This window comes from Salmo salar, chromosome 07 (assembly GCF_965601325.2).
Source record: "Salmo salar chromosome 07, fSalSal1, whole genome shotgun sequence".
Classification (NCBI taxonomy): Eukaryota; Metazoa; Chordata; class Actinopteri; order Salmoniformes; family Salmonidae; genus Salmo; species Salmo salar.
The window spans coordinates 27,899,443-27,920,326 of NC_138297.1; the positions used below are offsets into that span (position 1 = coordinate 27,899,443).

General features: G+C 41.6%; 6 non-coding genes across 6 annotated transcripts; all 6 read right to left on the minus strand.

The window, feature by feature from the left end:
• Nucleotides 1-2,653: 2,653 nt before the first annotated feature.
• On the minus strand, nt 2,654-2,727 carry trnan-guu (transfer RNA asparagine (anticodon GUU)). Its single transcript has one exon. It is a non-coding gene; the product is annotated as a tRNA-Asn (tRNA).
• A 4,659-nt stretch (nt 2,728-7,386) lies between these two features.
• trnan-guu (transfer RNA asparagine (anticodon GUU)) lies at nt 7,387-7,460 on the minus strand. The gene has a single exon. It is a non-coding gene; the product is annotated as a tRNA-Asn (tRNA).
• A 1,113-nt stretch (nt 7,461-8,573) lies between these two features.
• Nucleotides 8,574-8,647, minus strand: trnan-guu (transfer RNA asparagine (anticodon GUU)). The gene has a single exon. It is a non-coding gene; the product is annotated as a tRNA-Asn (tRNA).
• Nucleotides 8,648-9,760: 1,113 nt separating this feature from the next.
• trnan-guu (transfer RNA asparagine (anticodon GUU)) lies at nt 9,761-9,834 on the minus strand. The gene has a single exon. It is a non-coding gene; the product is annotated as a tRNA-Asn (tRNA).
• A 1,113-nt stretch (nt 9,835-10,947) lies between these two features.
• Nucleotides 10,948-11,021, minus strand: trnan-guu (transfer RNA asparagine (anticodon GUU)). The gene has a single exon. It is a non-coding gene; the product is annotated as a tRNA-Asn (tRNA).
• A 9,348-nt stretch (nt 11,022-20,369) lies between these two features.
• trnan-guu (transfer RNA asparagine (anticodon GUU)) lies at nt 20,370-20,443 on the minus strand. Its single transcript has one exon. It is a non-coding gene; the product is annotated as a tRNA-Asn (tRNA).
• Nucleotides 20,444-20,884: the final 441 nt, after the last annotated feature.

The following is a 20,884-nucleotide window of genomic DNA, read 5'->3' on the forward strand; positions in this document are numbered from 1 at the left end:
TCTCTGGGTGGGCTCAAATCACCAACCTTTAACCTAACGGCCTAAGGCGCTAACCAATTGCGCCACAGAGACTTGTGATTATATTGACCCTCAGCAGGCCAAAGTCTCATGGAAGCTCACTACAAGTCAGGAAGTTTCACATCGCTACAATCTGAAAAATGTCATCCATGGGTGGTGTCGAAGCACCAATCTTTAGATAGATTGTCAAAAACACTAACTGATTGCACTAGAGAGGCTTGTGTTGGCATTGACCCTCAGCAGGACAAAGTAACAGGGAATCTCATTACAGGTCCAGGATGTCACATCCGCGTCATGGAGCACAACAAACTGAAAACTCTCGTCCCTGGGTGGGCTCGAACCACCAACCTTTAGATTAACAGTCTAAAGCGCTAAGTAATTGCGCCACAGAGACTTGTTGTGTGTCTGACCCTGACACTTGATCGCTGGCCATCCGTGATCTCATCCAACTGTACATGGAGTTTACGAAACAAAAACACTTTGTTCCAATGGTTGTGTCAACGTGCATCGAAAGTGCCGCAACATTTTCAAGGAAGTAGCCCTGTAGTTTTCTAACGTTTGTTAGCTTTTTCAATGGCCTTAAAAGGGCAAAAATGTAGCACAATGTTCGTCAGCGCAACATTATATAAAAAGGCATCTGGCAGGAGTAAATTCAGCCACAATCACAAATATAATTTGATAAATATATATCTTAAACAACTGCGTTTTCACGAATGTAATATATGATCGCCAAGCCCATTCAAAATAATTAGGGGACTGACCCTGGAAGAATGATGTAATGGCGAGTCACTTTCATGGCGTATAGGCACACATATTCACACAAACACACACATACTGGACCAACATTGTCCTTCAAGCGAAATACATTTAAATGCTAAGGGTTTTCATGCCAGATTGACATCATTTACATTGTCATACTTGCCGGATTAATATGAATAAATGATATGTTCCATGGAGACCACAGAATGATCAAGCTATTGAGTAACATAATATCAGAGACCATTGACAGCCATTTAGGTATAGTATAGCAGCAGGTATAGGAACTTGTCATCTTTCATGTTCAACAACACACCAATCACGTGACAACAGGAAACACAGCAGGTCAAAAAGCATGCTTACCGTAAGTCCAGGAAAGTCTTTCCACATCACTATAAATGGAAAGATAGCATCTCTGGGTGGGCTCAAATCACCAAACTTTAAACTAACGACCTAAGGCGCTAACCAATTCCGCCACAGAGAATTGTGATTATATTGACCCTCAGCAGGCCAAAGTCTCATGGAAGCTCACTACAAGTCAGGAAGTTTCACATCGCTTCAATCTGAAAAATGTCATCCATGGGTGGTGTCGAAGCACCAATCTTTAGATAGATTGTCAAACACACTAACTGATTGCACTAGAGAGGCTTGTGTTGGCATTGACCCTCAGCAGGACAAAGTAACAGGGAATCTCATTACAGGTCCAGGATGTCACATGCGGATCATGGAGCACAACAAACTGAAAACTCTCGTCCCTGGATGGGCTCGAACCACCTACCTTTACATTAACAGTCTAACGCGCTAACCAATTGAGCCACAGAGACTTGTTGTGTGTCTGACCCTGACACTTGATCGCTGGCCATCCGTGATCCCATCCAACTGTACATGGAGGTTACGAAAAAACAACACTTTGTGCATCGAAAGTGCCGCAACATTTTCAAGGAAGTAGCCCTGTAGTTTTCTAACGTTTGTTAGCTTTTTGAATGGCCTTAAAAGGGCAAAAATGTAGCACAATGTTCGTCAGCGCAACATTATATAAAAAGGCATCTGGCAGGAGTAAATTCAGCCACAATCACAAATATAATTTGATAAATATATATCTTAAACAACTGCGTTTTCACAAATGTAATATATGATCGCCAAGCCCATTCAAAATAATTAGGGGACTGACCCCGGAAGAATGATGTAATGGTGAGTCACTTTCATGGCGTATAGGCACACATATTCACACAAACTAGACCAACATTGTCCTTCAAGCGAGATACATTTAAATGCTAAGGGTTTTCATGCTAGATTGACATCATTTACATTGTCATACTAGCCGGATTAATATGAATAAATTATATGTTCCATGGAGACCACAGAATGATCAAGCTATTGAGTAACAGAAGATCAGAGACCATTGACAGCCATTTAGGTATAGTATAGCAGCAGGTATGTTCATGTTCAAAAACACACCAATCACATGTGACAATAGGAAACAAAGCAGGTCAAAAGCGAGCTTACTGTAAATCCAGGAAGGTCTTTCCACATCAGTATAAATGGAAAGATAGCATCTCTGGGTGGGCTCTTATCACCAACCTTTAAACTAACGGCCTAAGGCGCTAACCAATTGCGCCACAGAGACTTGTGATTATATTCACCCTCAGCAGGCCAAAGTCTCATGGAAGCTCACTACAAGTCAGGAAGTTTCACATCGCTACAATCTGAAAAATGTCATCCATGGGTGGTGTCGAAGCACCAATCTTTAGATAGATTGTCAAACACACTAACTGATTGCACTAGAGAGGCTTGTGTTGGCATTGGCCCTCAGCAGGACAAAGTACCAGGGTCCAGGATGTCACATCCGCATCATGGAGCACAACAAACTGAAAAGTCTCGTCCCTGGGTGGGCTCGAACCACCAACCTTTAGAATAACAGTCTAACGCGCTAACCAATTGCGCCACAGAGACTTGTTGTGTGTCTCACCCTGACACTTGATCGCTGGCCATCCGTGATCTCATCCAACTGTACATGGAGTTTACGAAACAACAACACTTTGTTCCAATGGTTGTGTCAACGTGCATCGAAAGTGCCGCAACATTTTCAAGGAAGTAGCCATGTAGTTTTCTAACGTTTGTTAGCATTTTGAATGGCCTTAAAAGGGCAAAAATGTAGCACAATGTTCGTCAGCGCAACATTATATAAAAAGGCATCTGGCAGGAGTAAATTCAGCCACAATCACGAATATAATTTGATAAATATATATCTTAAACAACTGCGTTTTCACGAATGTAATATATGATCGCCAAGCCCATTCAAAATAATTAGGGGACTGACCCTGGAAGAATGATGTAATGGCGAGTCACTTTCATGGCGTATAGGCACACATATTCACACAAACACACACATACTGGACCAACATTGTCCTTCAAGCGAAATACATTTAAATGCTAAGGGTTTTCATGCCAGATTGACATCATTTACATTGTCATACTTGCCGGATTAATATGAATAAATGATATGTTCCATGGAGACCACAGAATGATCAAGCTATTGAGTAACATAATATCAGAGACCATTGAAAGCCATTTAGGTATAGTATAGCAGCAGGTATAGGAACTTGTCATCTTTCATGTTCAACAACACACCAATCACATGTGACAATAGGAAACAAAGCAGGTCAAAAGCGAGTTTAAGGTAAATCCAGGAAGGTCTTTCCACATCACTATAAATGGAAAGATAGCATCTCTGGGTGGGCTGAAATCACCAACCTTTAAACTAACGGCCTAAGGCGCTAACCAATTGTGCCACAGAGACTTGTGATTATATTCACCCTCAGCAGGCCAAAGTCTCATGGAAGCTCACTACAAGTCAGGAAGTTTCACATCGCTACAATCTGAAAAATGTCATCCATGGGTGGTGTCGAAGCACCAATCTTTAGATAGATTGTCAAACACACTAACTGATTGCACTAGAGAGGCTTGTGTTGGCATTGGCCCTCAGCAGGACAAAGTACCAGGGTCCAGGATGTCACATCCGCATCATGGAGCACAACAAACTGAAAACTCTCGTCCCTGGGTGGGCTCGAACCATCAACCTTTAGAATAACAGTCTAACACGGTAACCAATTGCGCCACAGAGACTTGTTGTGTGTCTCACCCTGACACTTGATCGCTGGCCATCCGTGATCTCATCCAACTGTACATGGAGTTTACGAAACAACAACACTTTGTTCCAATGGTTGTGTCAACGTGCATCGAAAGTGCCGCAACATTTTCAAGGAAGTAGCCCTGTAGTTTTCTAACGTTTGTTAGCTTTTTGAATGGCCTTAAAAGGGCAAAAATGTAGCACAATGTTCGTCAGCACAACATTATATAAAAAGGCATCTGGCAGGAGTAAATTCAGCCACAATCACAAATATAATTTGATAAATATATATCTTAAACAACTGCGTTTTCACGAATGTAATATATGATCGCCAAGCCCATTCAAAATAATTAGGGGACTGACCCTGGAAGAATGATGTAATGGCGAGTCACTTTCATGGCGTATAGGCACACATATTCACACAAACACACACATACTGGACCAACATTGTCCTTCAAGCGAGATACATTTAAATGCTAAGGGTTTTCATGCCAGATTGACATCATTTACATTGTCATACTAGCCGGATTAATATGAATAAATGATATGTTCCATGGAGACCACAGAATGATCAAGCTATTGAGTAACAGAAGATCAGAGACCATTGACAGCCATTTAGGTATAGTATAGCAGCAGGTATAGGAACTTGTCATCTTTCATGTTCAACAACACACCAATCACATGTGACAATAGGAAACAAAGCAGGTCAAAAGCGAGTTTACGGTAAATCCAGGAAGGTCTTTCCACATCACTATAAATGGAAAGATAGCATCTCTGGGTGGGCTGAAATCACCAACCTTTAAACTAACGGCCTAAGGCGCTAACCAATTGCGCCACAGAGACTTGGGATTATATTCACCCTCAGCAGGCCAAAGTCTCATGGAAGCTCACTACAAGTCAGGAAGTTTCACATCGCTACAATCTGAAAAATGTCATCCATGGGTGGTGTCGAAGCACGAATCTTTAGATAGATTGTCAAACACACTAACTGATTGCACTAGAGAGGCTTGTGTTGGCATTGACCCTCAGCAGGACAAAGTAACAGTGAATCTCATTACAGGTCCAGGATGTCACATCCGCATCATGGAGCACAACAAACTGAAAACTCTCATCCCTGGGTGGGCTCGAACCACCAACCTTTAAACTAACGGCCTAAGGCGCTAACCAATTGCGCCACAGAGACTTGTTGTGTGTTTGACCCTGACACTTGATCGCTGGCCATCCGTGATCTCATCCAACTGTACATGGAGTTTACGAAACAACAACACTTTGTTCCAATGGTTGTGTCAACGTGCATCGAAAGTGCCGCAACATTTTCAAGGAAGTAGCCCTGTAGTTTTCTAACGTTTGTTAGCTTTTTGAATGGCCTTAAAAGGGCAAAAATGTAGCACAATGTTCGTCAGCACAACATTATATAAAAAGGCATCTGGCAGGAGTAAATTCAGCCACAATCACAAATATAATTTGATAAATATATATCTTAAACAACTGCGTTTTCACGAATGTAATATATGATCGCCAAGCCCATTCAAAATAATTAGGGGACTGACCCTGGAAGAATGATGTAATGGCGAGTCACTTTCATGGCGTATAGGCACACATATTCACACAAACACACACATACTGGACCAACATTGTCCTTCAAGCGAGATACATTTAAATGCTAAGGGTTTTCATGCCAGATTGACATCATTTACATTGTCATACTAGCCGGATTAATATGAATAAATGATATGTTCCATGGAGACCACAGAATGATCAAGCTATTGAGTAACAGAAGATCAGAGACCATTGACAGCCATTTAGGTATAGTATAGCAGCAGGTATAGGAACTTGTCATCTTTCATGTTCAACAACACACCAATCACATGTGACAATAGGAAACAAAGCAGGTCAAAAGCGAGTTTACGGTAAATCCAGGAAGGTCTTTCCACATCACTATAAATGGAAAGATAGCATCTCTGGGTGGGCTGAAATCACCAACCTTTAAACTAACGGCCTAAGGCGCTAACCAATTGCGCCACAGAGACTTGTGATTATATTCACCCTCAGCAGGCCAAAGTCTCATGGAAGCTCACTACAAGTCAGGAAGTTTCACATCGCTACAATCTGAAAAATGTCATCCATGGGTGGTGTCGAAGCACGAATCTTTAGATAGATTGTCAAACACACTAACTGATTGCACTAGAGAGGCTTGTGTTGGCATTGACCCTCAGCAGGACAAAGTAACAGTGAATCTCATTACAGGTCCAGGATGTCACATCCGCATCATGGAGCACAACAAACTGAAAACTCTCATCCCTGGGTGGGCTCGAACCACCAACCTTTAGATTAACAGTCTAACGAGCTAACCAATTGCGCCACAGAGACTTGTTGTGTGTCTGACCCTGACACTTGATCGCTGGCCATCCGTGATCTCATCCAACTGTACATGGAGTTTACGAAACAACAACACTTTGTTCCAATGGTTGTGTCAACGTGCATCGAAAGTGCCGCAACATTTTCAAGGAAGTAGCCATGTAGTTTTCTAACGTTTGTTAGCTTTTTGAATGGCCTTAAAAGGGCAAAAATGTAGCACAATGTTCGTCAGCGCAACATTATATAAAAAGGCATCTGGCAGGAGTAATTTCAGCCACAATCACGAGTATAATTTGATAAATATATATCTTAAACAACTGCGTTTTCACGAATGTAATATATGATCGCCAAGCCCATTCTAAATAATTAGGGGACTGACCCTGGAAGAATGATGTAATGGCGAGTCACTTTCATGGCGTATAGGCACACATATTCACACAAACACACACATACTGGACCAACATTGTCCTTCAAGCGAAATACATTTAAATGCTAAGGGGTTTCATGCCAGATTGACATCATTTACATTGTCATACTTGCCGGATTAATATGAATAAATGATATGTTCCATGGAGACCACAGAATGATCAAGCTATTGAGTAACAGATGATCAGAGACCATTGACAGCCATTTAGGTATAGTATAGCAGCAGGTATAGGAACTTGTCATCTTTCATGTTCAACAACACACCAATCACATGTGACAATAGGAAACAAAGCAGGTCAAAAGCGAGCTTACTGTAAATCCAGGAAGGTCTTTCCACATCAGTATAAATGGAAAGATAGCATCTCTGGGTGGGCTGAAATCACCAACCTTTAAACTAAAGCCTAAGGCGCTAACCAATTGCGCCACAGAGACTTGTGATTATATTGACCCTCAGCAGGCCAAAGTCTCATGGAAGCTCACTACAAGTCAGGAAGTTTCACATCGCTACAATCTGAAAAATGTCATCCATGGGTGGTGTCGAAGCACCAATCTTTAGATAGATTGTCAAACACACTAACTGATTGCACTAGAGAGGCTTGTGTTGGCATTGACCCTCAGCAGGACAAAGTAACAGGGAATCTCATTACAGGTCCAGGATGTCACATCCGCATCATGGAGCACAACAAACTGAAAACTCTCGTCCCTGGGTGGGCTCGAACCACCAACCTTTAGATTAACAGTCTAACGCGCTAACCAATTGCGCCACAGAGACTTGCTGTGTATCTGACCCTGACACTTGATCGCTGGCCATCCGTGTTCTCATCCAACAGTACATGGAGTTTACGAAACAACAACACTTTGTTCCAATGGTTGTGTCAACGTGCATCGAAAGTGCCGCAAAATTTTCAAGGAAGTAGCCCTGTAGTTTTCTAACGTTTGTTAGCTTTTTGAATGGCCTTAAAAGGGCAAAAATGTAGCACAATGTTCGTCAGCGCAACATTATATAAAAAGGCATCTGGCAGGAGTAAATTCAGCCACAATCACAAATATAATTTGATAAATATATATCTTAAACAACTGCGTTTTCACGAATGTAATATATGATCGCCAAGCCCATTCAAAATAATTAGGGGACTGACCCTGGAAGAATGATGTAATGGCGTGTCACTTTCATGGCGTATAGGCACACATATTCACACAAACACACACATACTGGACCAACATTGTCCTTCAAGCGAAATACATTTAAATGCTAAGGGTTTTCATGCCAGATTGACATCATTTACATTGTCATACCTGCCGGATTAATATGAATAAATGATATGTTCCATGGAGACCACAGAATGATCAAGCTATTGAGTAACATAATATCAGAGACCATTGACAGCCATTTAGGTATAGTATAGCAGCAGGTATAGGAACTTGTCATCTTTCATGTTCAACAACACACCAATCACATTTGACAATAGGAAACAAAGCAGGTCAAAAGCGAGCTTACTGTAAATCCAGGAAGGTCTTTCCACATCACTATAAATGGGAAGATAGCATCTCTGGGTGGGCTGAAATCACCAACCTTTAAACTAACGGCCTAAGGCGCTAACCAATTGCGCCACAGAGACTTGTGATTATATTGACCCTCAGCAGGCCAAAGTCTCATGGAAGCTCACTACAAGTCAGGAAGTTTCACATCGCTACAATCTGAAAAATGTCATCCATGGGTGGTGTCGAAGCACCAATCTTTAGATAGATTGTCAAACACACTAACTGATTGCACTAGAGAGGCTTGTGTTGGCATTGACCCTCAGCAGGACAAAGTAACAGGGAATCTCATTACAGGTCCAGGATGTCACATCCGCATCATGGAGCACAACAAACTGAAAACTCTCGTCCCTGGGTGGGCTCGAACCACCAACCTTTAGATTAACAGTCTAACGCACTAACCAATTGCGCCACAGAGACTTGCTGTGTATCTGACCCTGACACTTGATCGCTGGCCATCCGTGTTCTCATCCAACAGTACATGGAGTTTACGAAACAACAACACTTTGTTCCAATGGTTGTGTCAACGTGCATCGAATGTGCCGCAAAATTTTCAAGGAAGTAGCCCTGTAGTTTTCTAACGTTTGTTAGCTTTTTGAATGGCCTTAAAAGGGCAAAAATGTAGCACAATGTTCGTCAGCGCAACATTATATAAAAAGGCATCTGGCAGGAGTAAATTCAGCCACAATCACAAATATAATTTGATAAATATATATCTTAAACAACTGCGTTTTCACGAATGTAATATATGATCGCCAAGCCCATTCAAAATAATTAGGGGACTGACCCTGGAAGAATGATGTAATGGCGTGTCACTTTCATGGCGTATAGGCACACATATTCACACAAACACACACATACTGGACCAACATTGTCCTTCAAGCGAAATACATTTAAATGCTAAGGGTTTTCATGCCAGATTGACATCATTTACATTGTCATACTTGCCGGATTAATATGAATAAATGATATGTTCCATGGAGACCACAGAATGATCAAGCTATTGAGTAACATAATATCAGAGACCATTGACAGCCATTTAGGTATAGTATAGCAGCAGGTATAGGAACTTGTCATCTTTCATGTTCAACAACACACCAATCACATGTGACAATAGGAAACAAAGCAGGTCAAAAGCAAGCTTACTGTAAATCCAGGAAGGTCTTTCCACATCACTATAAATGGAAAGATAGCATCTCTGGGTGGGCTCAAATCACCAACCTTTAACCTAACGGCCTAAGGCGCTAACCAATTGCGCCACAGAGACTTGTGATTATATTGACCCTCAGCAGGCCAAAGTCTCATGGAAGCTCACTACAAGTCAGGAAGTTTCACATCGCTACAATCTGAAAAATGTCATCCATGGGTGGTGTCGAAGCACCAATCTTTAGATAGATTGTCAAAAACACTAACTGATTGCACTAGAGAGGCTTGTGTTGGCATTGACCCTCAGCAGGACAAAGTAACAGGGAATCTCATTACAGGTCCAGGATGTCACATCCGCGTCATGGAGCACAACAAACTGAAAACTCTCGTCCCTGGGTGGGCTCGAACCACCAACCTTTAGATTAACAGTCTAACGCGCTAACCAATTGCACCACAGAGACTTGTTGTGTATCTGACCCTGACACTTGATCGCTGGTCATCCGTGTTCTCATCCAACAGTACATGGAGTTTACGAAACAACAACACTTTGTTCCAATGGTTGTGTCAACGTGCATCGAAAGTGCCGCAACATTTTCAAGGAAGTAGCCCTGTAGTTTTCTAACGTTTGTTAGCTTTTTGAATGGCCTTAAAAGGGCAAAAATGTAGCACAATGTTCGTCAGCGCAACATTATATAAAAAGGCATCTGGCAGGAGTAAATTCAGCCACAATCACAAATATAATTTGATAAATATATATCTTAAACAACTGCGTTTTCACGAATGTAATATATGATCGCCAAGCCCATTCAAAATAATTAGGGGACTGACCCTGGAAGAATGATGTAATGGCGTGTCACTTTCATGGCGTATAGGCACACATATTCACACAAACACACACATACTGGACCAACATTGTCCTTCAAGCGAAATACATTTAAATGCTAAGGGTTTTCATGCCAGATTGACATCATTTACATTGTCATACTTGCCGGATTAATATGAATAAATGATATGTTCCATGGAGACCACAGAATGATCAAGCTATTGAGTAACATAATATCAGAGACCATTGACAGCCATTTAGGTATAGTATAGCAGCAGGTATAGGAACTTGTCATCTTTCATGTTCAACAACACACCAATCACATGTGACAATAGGAAACAAAGCAGGTCAAAAGCAAGCTTACTGTAAATCCAGGAAGGTCTTTCCACATCACTATAAATGGAAAGATAGCATCTCTGGGTGGGCTCAAATCACCAACCTTTAACCTAACGGCCTAAGGCGCTAACCAATTGCGCCACAGAGACTTGTGATTATATTGACCCTCAGCAGGCCAAAGTCTCATGGAAGCTCACTACAAGTCAGGAAGTTTCACATCGCTACAATCTGAAAAATGTCATCCATGGGTGGTGTCGAAGCACCAATCTTTAGATAGATTGTCAAAAACACTAACTGATTGCACTAGAGAGGCTTGTGTTGGCATTGACCCTCAGCAGGACAAAGTAACAGGGAATCTCATTACAGGTCCAGGATGTCACATCCGCGTCATGGAGCACAACAAACTGAAAACTCTCGTCCCTGGGTGGGCTCGAACCACCAACCTTTAGATTAACAGTCTAACGCGCTAACCAATTGCACCACAGAGACTTGTTGTGTATCTGACCCTGACACTTGATCGCTGGTCATCCGTGTTCTCATCCAACAGTACATGGAGTTTACGAAACAACAACACTTTGTTCCAATGGTTGTGTCAACGTGCATCGAAAGTGCCGCAACATTTTCAAGGAAGTAGCCCTGTAGTTTTCTAACGTTTGTTAGCTTTTTGAATGGCCTTAAAAGGGCAAAAATGTAGCACAATGTTTGTCAGCGCAACATTATATAAAAAGGCATCTGGCAGGAGTAAATTCAGCCACAATCACAAATATAAATTGATAAATATATATCTTAAACAACTGCGTTTTCACGAATGTAATATATGATCGCCAAGCCCATTCAAAATAATTAGGGGACTGACCCTGGAAGAATGATGTAATGGCGTGTCACTTTCATGGCGTATAGGCACACATATTCACACAAACACACACATACTGGACCAACATTGTCCTTCAAGCGAAATACATTTAAATGCTAAGGGTTTTCATGCCAGATTGACATCATTTACATTGTCATACTTGCCGGATTAATATGAATAAATGATATGTTCCATGGAGACCACAGAATGATCAAGCTATTGAGTAACATAATATCAGAGACCATTGACAGCCATTTAGGTATAGTATAGCAGCAGGTATAGGAACTTGTCATCTTTCATGTTCAACAACACACCAATCACATGTGACAATAGGAAACAAAGCAGGTCAAAAGCGAGCTTACTGTAAATCCAGGAAGGTCTTTCCACATCACTATAAATGGATAGATAGCATCTCTGGGTGGGCTCAAATCACCAAACTTTAAACTAACGGCCTAAGGCGCTAACCAATTCCGCCACAGAGAATTGTGATTATATTGACCCTCAGCAGGCCAAAGTCTCATGGAAGCTCACTACAAGTCAGGAAGTTTCACATCGCTTCAATCTGAAAAATGTCATCCATGGGTGGTGTCGGAGCACCAATCTTTAGATAGATTGTCAAACACACTAACTGATTGCACTAGAGAGGCTTGTGTTGGCATTGACCCTCAGCAGGACAAAGTAACAGGGAATCTCATTACAGGTCCAGGATGTCACATCCGCATCATGGAGCACAACAAACTGAAAACTCTCGTCCCTGGGTGGGCTCGAACCACCAACCTTTAGATTAACAGTCTAAAGCGCTAAGTAATTGCGCCACAGAGACTTGTTGTGTGTCTGACCCTGACACTTGATCGCTGGCCATCCGTGATCTCATCCAACTGTACATGGAGTTTACGAAACAAAAACACTTTGTTCCAATGGTTGTGTCAACGTGCATCGAAAGTGCCGCAACATTTTCAAGGAAGTAGCCCTGTAGTTTTCTAACGTTTGTTAGCTTTTTGAATGGCCTTAAAAGGGCAAAAATGTAGCACAATGTTTGTCAGCGCAACATTATATAAAAAGGCATCTGGCAGGAGTAAATTCAGCCACAATCACAAATATAAATTGATAAATATATATCTTAAACAACTGCGTTTTCACGAATGTAATATATGATCGCCAAGCCCATTCAAAATAATTAGGGGACTGACCCTGGAAGAATGATGTAATGGCGTGTCACTTTCATGGCGTATAGGCACACATATTCACACAAACACACACATACTGGACCAACATTGTCCTTCAAGCGAAATACATTTAAATGCTAAGGGTTTTCATGCCAGATTGACATCATTTACATTGTCATACTTGCCGGATTAATATGAATAAATGATATGTTCCATGGAGACCACAGAATGATCAAGCTATTGAGTAACATAATATCAGAGACCATTGACAGCCATTTAGGTATAGTATAGCAGCAGGTATAGGAACTTGTCATCTTTCATGTTCAACAACACACCAATCACATGTGACAATAGGAAACAAAGCAGGTCAAAAGCGAGCTTACTGTAAATCCAGGAAGGTCTTTCCACATCACTATAAATGGATAGATAGCATCTCTGGGTGGGCTCAAATCACCAAACTTTAAACTAACGGCCTAAGGCGCTAACCAATTCCGCCACAGAGAATTGTGATTATATTGACCCTCAGCAGGCCAAAGTCTCATGGAAGCTCACTACAAGTCAGGAAGTTTCACATCGCTTCAATCTGAAAAATGTCATCCATGGGTGGTGTCGGAGCACCAATCTTTAGATAGATTGTCAAACACACTAACTGATTGCACTAGAGAGGCTTGTGTTGGCATTGACCCTCAGCAGGACAAAGTAACAGGGAATCTCATTACAGGTCCAGGATGTCACATCCGCATCATGGAGCACAACAAACTGAAAACTCTCGTCCCTGGGTGGGCTCGAACCACCAACCTTTAGATTAACAGTCTAAAGCGCTAAGTAATTGCGCCACAGAGACTTGTTGTGTGTCTGACCCTGACACTTGATCGCTGGCCATCCGTGATCTCATCCAACTGTACATGGAGTTTACGAAACAAAAACACTTTGTTCCAATGGTTGTGTCAACGTGCATCGAAAGTGCCGCAACATTTTCAAGGAAGTAGCCCTGTAGTTTTCTAACGTTTGTTAGCTTTTTCAATGGCCTTAAAAGGGCAAAAATGTAGCACAATGTTCGTCAGCGCAACATTATATAAAAAGGCATCTGGCAGGAGTAAATTCAGCCACAATCACAAATATAATTTGATAAATATATATCTTAAACAACTGCGTTTTCACGAATGTAATATATGATCGCCAAGCCCATTCAAAATAATTAGGGGACTGACCCTGGAAGAATGATGTAATGGCGAGTCACTTTCATGGCGTATAGGCACACATATTCACACAAACACACACATACTGGACCAACATTGTCCTTCAAGCGAAATACATTTAAATGCTAAGGGTTTTCATGCCAGATTGACATCATTTACATTGTCATACTTGCCGGATTAATATGAATAAATGATATGTTCCATGGAGACCACAGAATGATCAAGCTATTGAGTAACATAATATCAGAGACCATTGACAGCCATTTAGGTATAGTATAGCAGCAGGTATAGGAACTTGTCATCTTTCATGTTCAACAACACACCAATCACGTGACAACAGGAAACACAGCAGGTCAAAAAGCATGCTTACCGTAAGTCCAGGAAAGTCTTTCCACATCACTATAAATGGAAAGATAGCATCTCTGGGTGGGCTCAAATCACCAAACTTTAAACTAACGGCCTAAGGCGCTAACCAATTCCGCCACAGAGAATTGTGATTATATTGACCCTCAGCAGGCCAAAGTCTCATGGAAGCTCACTACAAGTCAGGAAGTTTCACATCGCTTCAATCTGAAAAATGTCATCCATGGGTGGTGTCGAAGCACCAATCTTTAGATAGATTGTCAAACACACTAACTGATTGCACTAGAGAGGCTTGTGTTGGCATTGACCCTCAGCAGGACAAAGTAACAGGGAATCTCATTACAGGTCCAGGATGTCACATGCGGATCATGGAGCACAACAAACTGAAAACTCTCGTCCCTGGATGGGCTCGAACCACCTACCTTTACATTAACAGTCTAACGCGCTAACCAATTGAGCCACAGAGACTTGTTGTGTGTCTGACCCTGACACTTGATCGCTGGCCATCCGTGATCCCATCCAACTGTACATGGAGGTTACGAAAAAACAACACTTTGTGCATCGAAAGTGCCGCAACATTTTCAAGGAAGTAGCCCTGTAGTTTTCTAACGTTTGTTAGCTTTTTGAATGGCCTTAAAAGGGCAAAAATGTAGCACAATGTTCGTCAGCGCAACATTATATAAAAAGGCATCTGGCAGGAGTAAATTCAGCCACAATCACAAATATAATTTGATAAATATATATCTTAAACAACTGCGTTTTCACAAATGTAATATATGATCGCCAAGCCCATTCAAAATAATTAGGGGACTGACCCCGGAAGAATGATGTAATGGTGAGTCACTTTCATGGCGTATAGGCACACATATTCACACAAACTAGACCAACATTGTCCTTCAAGCGAGATACATTTAAATGCTAAGGGTTTTCATGCTAGATTGACATCATTTACATTGTCATACTAGCCGGATTAATATGAATAAATTATATGTTCCATGGAGACCACAGAATGATCAAGCTATTGAGTAACAGAAGATCAGAGACCATTGACAGCCATTTAGGTATAGTATAGCAGCAGGTATGTTCATGTTCAAAAACACACCAATCACATGTGACAATAGGAAACAAAGCAGGTCAAAAGCGAGCTTACTGTAAATCCAGGAAGGTCTTTCCACATCAGTATAAATGGAAAGATAGCATCTCTGGGTGGGCTCTTATCACCAACCTTTAAACTAACGGCCTAAGGCGCTAACCAATTGCGCCACAGAGACTTGTGATTATATTCACCCTCAGCAGGCCAAAGTCTCATGGAAGCTCACTACAAGTCAGGAAGTTTCACATCGCTACAATCTGAAAAATGTCATCCATGGGTGGTGTCGAAGCACCAATCTTTAGATAGATTGTCAAACACACTAACTGATTGCACTAGAGAGGCTTGTGTTGGCATTGGCCCTCAGCAGGACAAAGTACCAGGGTCCAGGATGTCACATCCGCATCATGGAGCACAACAAACTGAAAAGTCTCGTCCCTGGGTGGGCTCGAACCACCAACCTTTAGAATAACAGTCTAACGCGCTAACCAATTGCGCCACAGATACTTGTTGTGTGTCTCACCCTGACACTTGATCGCTGGCCATCCGTGATCTCATCCAACTGTACATGGAGTTTACGAAACAACAACACTTTGTTCCAATGGTTGTGTCAACGTGCATCGAAAGTGCCGCAACATTTTCAAGGAAGTAGCCATGTAGTTTTCTAACGTTTGTTAGCATTTTGAATGGCCTTAAAAGGGCAAAAATGTAGCACAATGTTCGTCAGCGCAACATTATATAAAAAGGCATCTGGCAGGAGTAAATTCAGCCACAATCACGAATATAATTTGATAAATATATATCTTAAACAACTGCGTTTTCACGAATGTAATATATGATCGCCAAGCCCATTCAAAATAATTAGGGGACTGACCCTGGAAGAATGATGTAATGGCGAGTCACTTTCATGGCGTATAGGCACACATATTCACACAAACACACACATACTGGACCAACATTGTCCTTCAAGCGAAATACATTTAAATGCTAAGGGTTTTCATGCCAGATTGACATCATTTACATTGTCATACTTGCCGGATTAATATGAATAAATGATATGTTCCATGGAGACCACAGAATGATCAAGCTATTGAGTAACATAATATCAGAGACCATTGAAAGCCATTTAGGTATAGTATAGCAGCAGGTATAGGAACTTGTCATCTTTCATGTTCAACAACACACCAATCACATGTGACAATAGGAAACAAAGCAGGTCAAAAGCGAGTTTAAGGTAAATCCAGGAAGGTCTTTCCACATCACTATAAATGGAAAGATAGCATCTCTGGGTGGGCTGAAATCACCAACCTTTAAACTAACGGCCTAAGGCGCTAACCAATTGTGCCACAGAGACTTGTGATTATATTCACCCTCAGCAGGCCAAAGTCTCATGGAAGCTCACTACAAGTCAGGAAGTTTCACATCGCTACAATCTGAAAAATGTCATCCATGGGTGGTGTCGAAGCACCAATCTTTAGATAGATTGTCAAACACACTAACTGATTGCACTAGAGAGGCTTGTGTTGGCATTGGCCCTCAGCAGGACAAAGTACCAGGGTCCAGGATGTCACATCCGCATCATGGAGCACAACAAACTGAAAACTCTCGTCCCTGGGTGGGCTCGAACCATCAACCTTTAGAATAACAGTCTAACACGCTAACCAATTGCGCCACAGAGACTTGTTGTGTGTCTCACCCTGACACTTGATCGCTGGCCATCCGTGATCTCATCCAACTGTACATGGAGTTTACGAAACAACAACACTTTGTTCCAATGGTTGTGTCAACGTGCATCGAAAGTGCCGCAACATTTTCAAGGAAGTAGCCCTGTAGTTTTCTAACGTTTGTTAGCTTTTTGAATGGCCTTAAAAGGGCAAAAATGTAGCACAATGTTCGTCAGCACAACATTATATAAAAAGGCATCTGGCAGGAGTAAATTCAGCCACAATCACAAATATAATTTGATAAATATATATCTTAAACAACTGCGTTTTCACGAATGTAATATATGATCGCCAAGCCCATTCAAAATAATTAGGGGACTGACCCTGGAAGAATGATGTAATGGCGAGTCACTTTCATGGCGTATAGGCACACATATTCACACAAACACACACATACTGGACCAACATTGTCCTTCAAGCGAGATACATTTAAATGCTAAGGGTTTTCATGCCAGATTGACATCATTTACATTGTCATACTAGCCGGATTAATATGAATAAATGATATGTTCCATGGAGACCACAGAATGATCAAGCTATTGAGTAACAGAAGATCAGAGACCATTGACAGCCATTTAGGTATAGTATAGCAGCAGGTATAGGAACTTGTCATCTTTCATGTTCAACAACACACCAATCACATGTGACAATAGGAAACAAAGCAGGTCAAAAGCGAGTTTACGGTAAATCCAGGAAGGTCTTTCCACATCACTATAAATGGAAAGATAGCATCTCTGGGTGGGCTGAAATCACCAACCTTTAAACTAACGGCCTAAGGCGCTAACCAATTGCGCCACAGAGACTTGGGATTATATTCACCCTCAGCAGGCCAAAGTCTCATGGAAGCTCACTACAAGTCAGGAAGTTTCACATCGCTACAATCTGAAAAATGTCATCCATGGGTGGTGTCGAAGCACGAATGTTTAGATAGATTGTCAAACACACTAACTGATTGCACTAGAGAGGCTTGTGTTGGCATTGACCCTCAGCAGGACAAAGTAACAGTGAATCTCATTACAGGTCCAGGATGTCACATCCGCATCATGGAGCACAACAAACTGAAAACTCTCATCCCTGGGTGGGCTCGAACCACCAACCTTTAAACTAACGGCCTAAGGCGCTAACCAATTGCGCCACAGAGACTTGTTGTGTGTTTGACCCTGACACTTGATCGCTGGCCATCCGTGATCTCATCCAACTGTACATGGAGTTTACGAAACAACAACACTTTGTTCCAATGGTTGTGTCAACGTGCATCGAAAGTGCCGCAACATTTTCAAGGAAGTAGCCCTGTAGTTTTCTAACGTTTGTTAGCTTTTTGAATGGCCTTAAAAGGGCAAAAATGTAGCACAATGTTCGTCAGCACAACATTATATAAAAAGGCATCTGGCAGGAGTAAATTCAGCCACAATCACAAATATAATTTGATAAATATATATCTTAAACAACTGCGTTTTCACGAATGTAATATATGATCGCCAAGCCCATTCAAAATAATTAGGGGACTGACCCTGGAAGAATGATGTAATGGCGAGTCACTTTCATGGCGTATAGGCACACATATTCACACAAACACACACATACTGGACCAACATTGTCCTTCAAGCGAGATACATTTAAATGCTAAGGGTTTTCATGCCAGATTGACATCATTTACATTGTCATACTAGCCGGATTAATATGAATAAATGATATGTTCCATGGAGACCACAGAATGATCAAGCTATTGAGTAACAGAAGATCAGAGACCATTGACAGCCATTTAGGTATAGTATAGCAGCAGGTATAGGAACTTGTCATCTTTCATGTTCAACAACACACCAATCACATGTGACAATAGGAAACAAAGCAGGTCAAAAGCGAGTTTACGGTAAATCCAGGAAGGTCTTTCCACATCACTATAAATGGAAAGATAGCATCTCTGGGTGGGCTGAAATCACCAACCTTTAAACTAACGGCCTAAGGCGCTAACCAATTGCGCCACAGAGACTTGTGATTATATTCACCCTCAGCAGGCCAAAGTCTCATGGAAGCTCACTACAAGTCAGGAAGTTTCACATCGCTACAATCTGAAAAATGTCATCCATGGGTGGTGTCGAAGCACGACTCTTTAGATAGATTGTCAAACACACTAACTGATTGCACTAGAGAGGCTTGTGTTGGCATTGACCCTCAGCAGGACAAAGTAACAGTGAATCTCATTACAGGTCCAGGATGTCACATCCGCATCATGGAGCACAACAAACTGAAAACTCTCATCCCTGGGTGGGCTCGAACCACCAACCTTTAGATTAACAGTCTAACGAGCTAACCAATTGCGCCACAGAGACTTGTTGTGTGTCTGACCCTGACACTTGATCGCTGGCCATCCGTGATCTCATCCAACTGTACATGGAGTTTACGAAACAACAACACTTTGTTCCAATGGTTGTGTCAACGTGCATCGAAAGTGCCGCAACATTTTCAAGGAAGTAGCCATGTAGTTTTCTAACGTTTGTTAGCTTTTTGAATGGCCTTAAAAGGGCAAAAATGTAGCACAATGTTCGTCAGCGCAACATTATATAAAAAGGCATCTGGCAGGAGTAATTTCAGCCACAATCACGAGTATAATTTGATAAATATATATCTTAAACAACTGCGTTTTCACGAATGTAATATATGATCGCCAAGCCCATTCTAAATAATTAGGGGACTGACCCTGGAAGAATGATGTAATGGCGAGTCACTTTCATGGCGTATAGGCACACATATTCACACAAACACACACATACTGGACCAACATTGTCCTTCAAGCGAAATACATTTAAATGCTAAGGGGTTTCATGCCAGATTGACATCATTTACATTGTCATACTTGCCGGATTAATATGAATAAATGATATGTTCCATGGAGACCACAGAATGATCAAGCTATTGAGTAACAGATGATCAGAGACCATTGACAGCCATTTAGGTATAGTATAGCAGCAGGTATAGGAACTTGTCATCTTTCATGTTCAACAACACACCAATCACATGTGACAATAGGAAACAAAGCAGGTCAAAAGCGAGCTTACTGTAAATCCAGGAAGGTCTTTCCACATCAGTATAAATGGAAAGATAGCATCTCTGGGTGGGCTGAAATCACCAACCTTTAAACTAAAGCCTAAGGCGCTAACCAATTGCGCCACAGAGACTTGTGATTATATTGACCCTCAGCAGGCCAAAGTCTCATGGAAGCTCACTACAAGTCAGGAAGTTTCACATCGCTACAATCTGAAAAATGTCATCCATGGGTGGTGTCGAAGCACCAATCTTTAGATAGATTGTCAAACACACTAACTGATTGCACTAGAGAGGCTTGTGTTGGCATTGACCCTCAGCAGGACAAAGTAACAGGGAATCTCATTACAGGTCCAGGATGTCACATCCGCATCATGGAGCACAACAAACTGAAAACTCTCGTCCCTGGGTGGGCTCGAACCACCAACCTTTAGATTAACAGTCTAACGCGCTAACCAATTGCGCCACAGAGACTTGCTGTGTATCTGACCCTGACACTTGATCGCTGGCCATCCGTGTTCTCATCCAACAGTACATGGAGTTTACGAAACAACAACACTTTGTTCCAATGGTTGTGTCAACGTGCATCGAAAGTGCCGCAAAATTTTCAAGGAAGTAGCCCTGTAGTTTTCTAACGTTTGTTAGCTTTTTGAATGGCCTTAAAAGGGCAAAAATGTAGCACAATGTTCGTCAGCGCAACATTATATAAAAAGGCATCTGGCAGGAGTAAATTCAGCCACAATCACGAATATAATTTGATAAATATATATCTTAAACAACTGCGTTTTCACGAATGTAATATATGATCGCCAAGCCCATTCAAAATAATTAGGGGACTGACCCTGGAAGAATGATGTAATGGCGAGTCACTTTCATGGCGTATAGGCACACATATTCACACAAACACACACATAC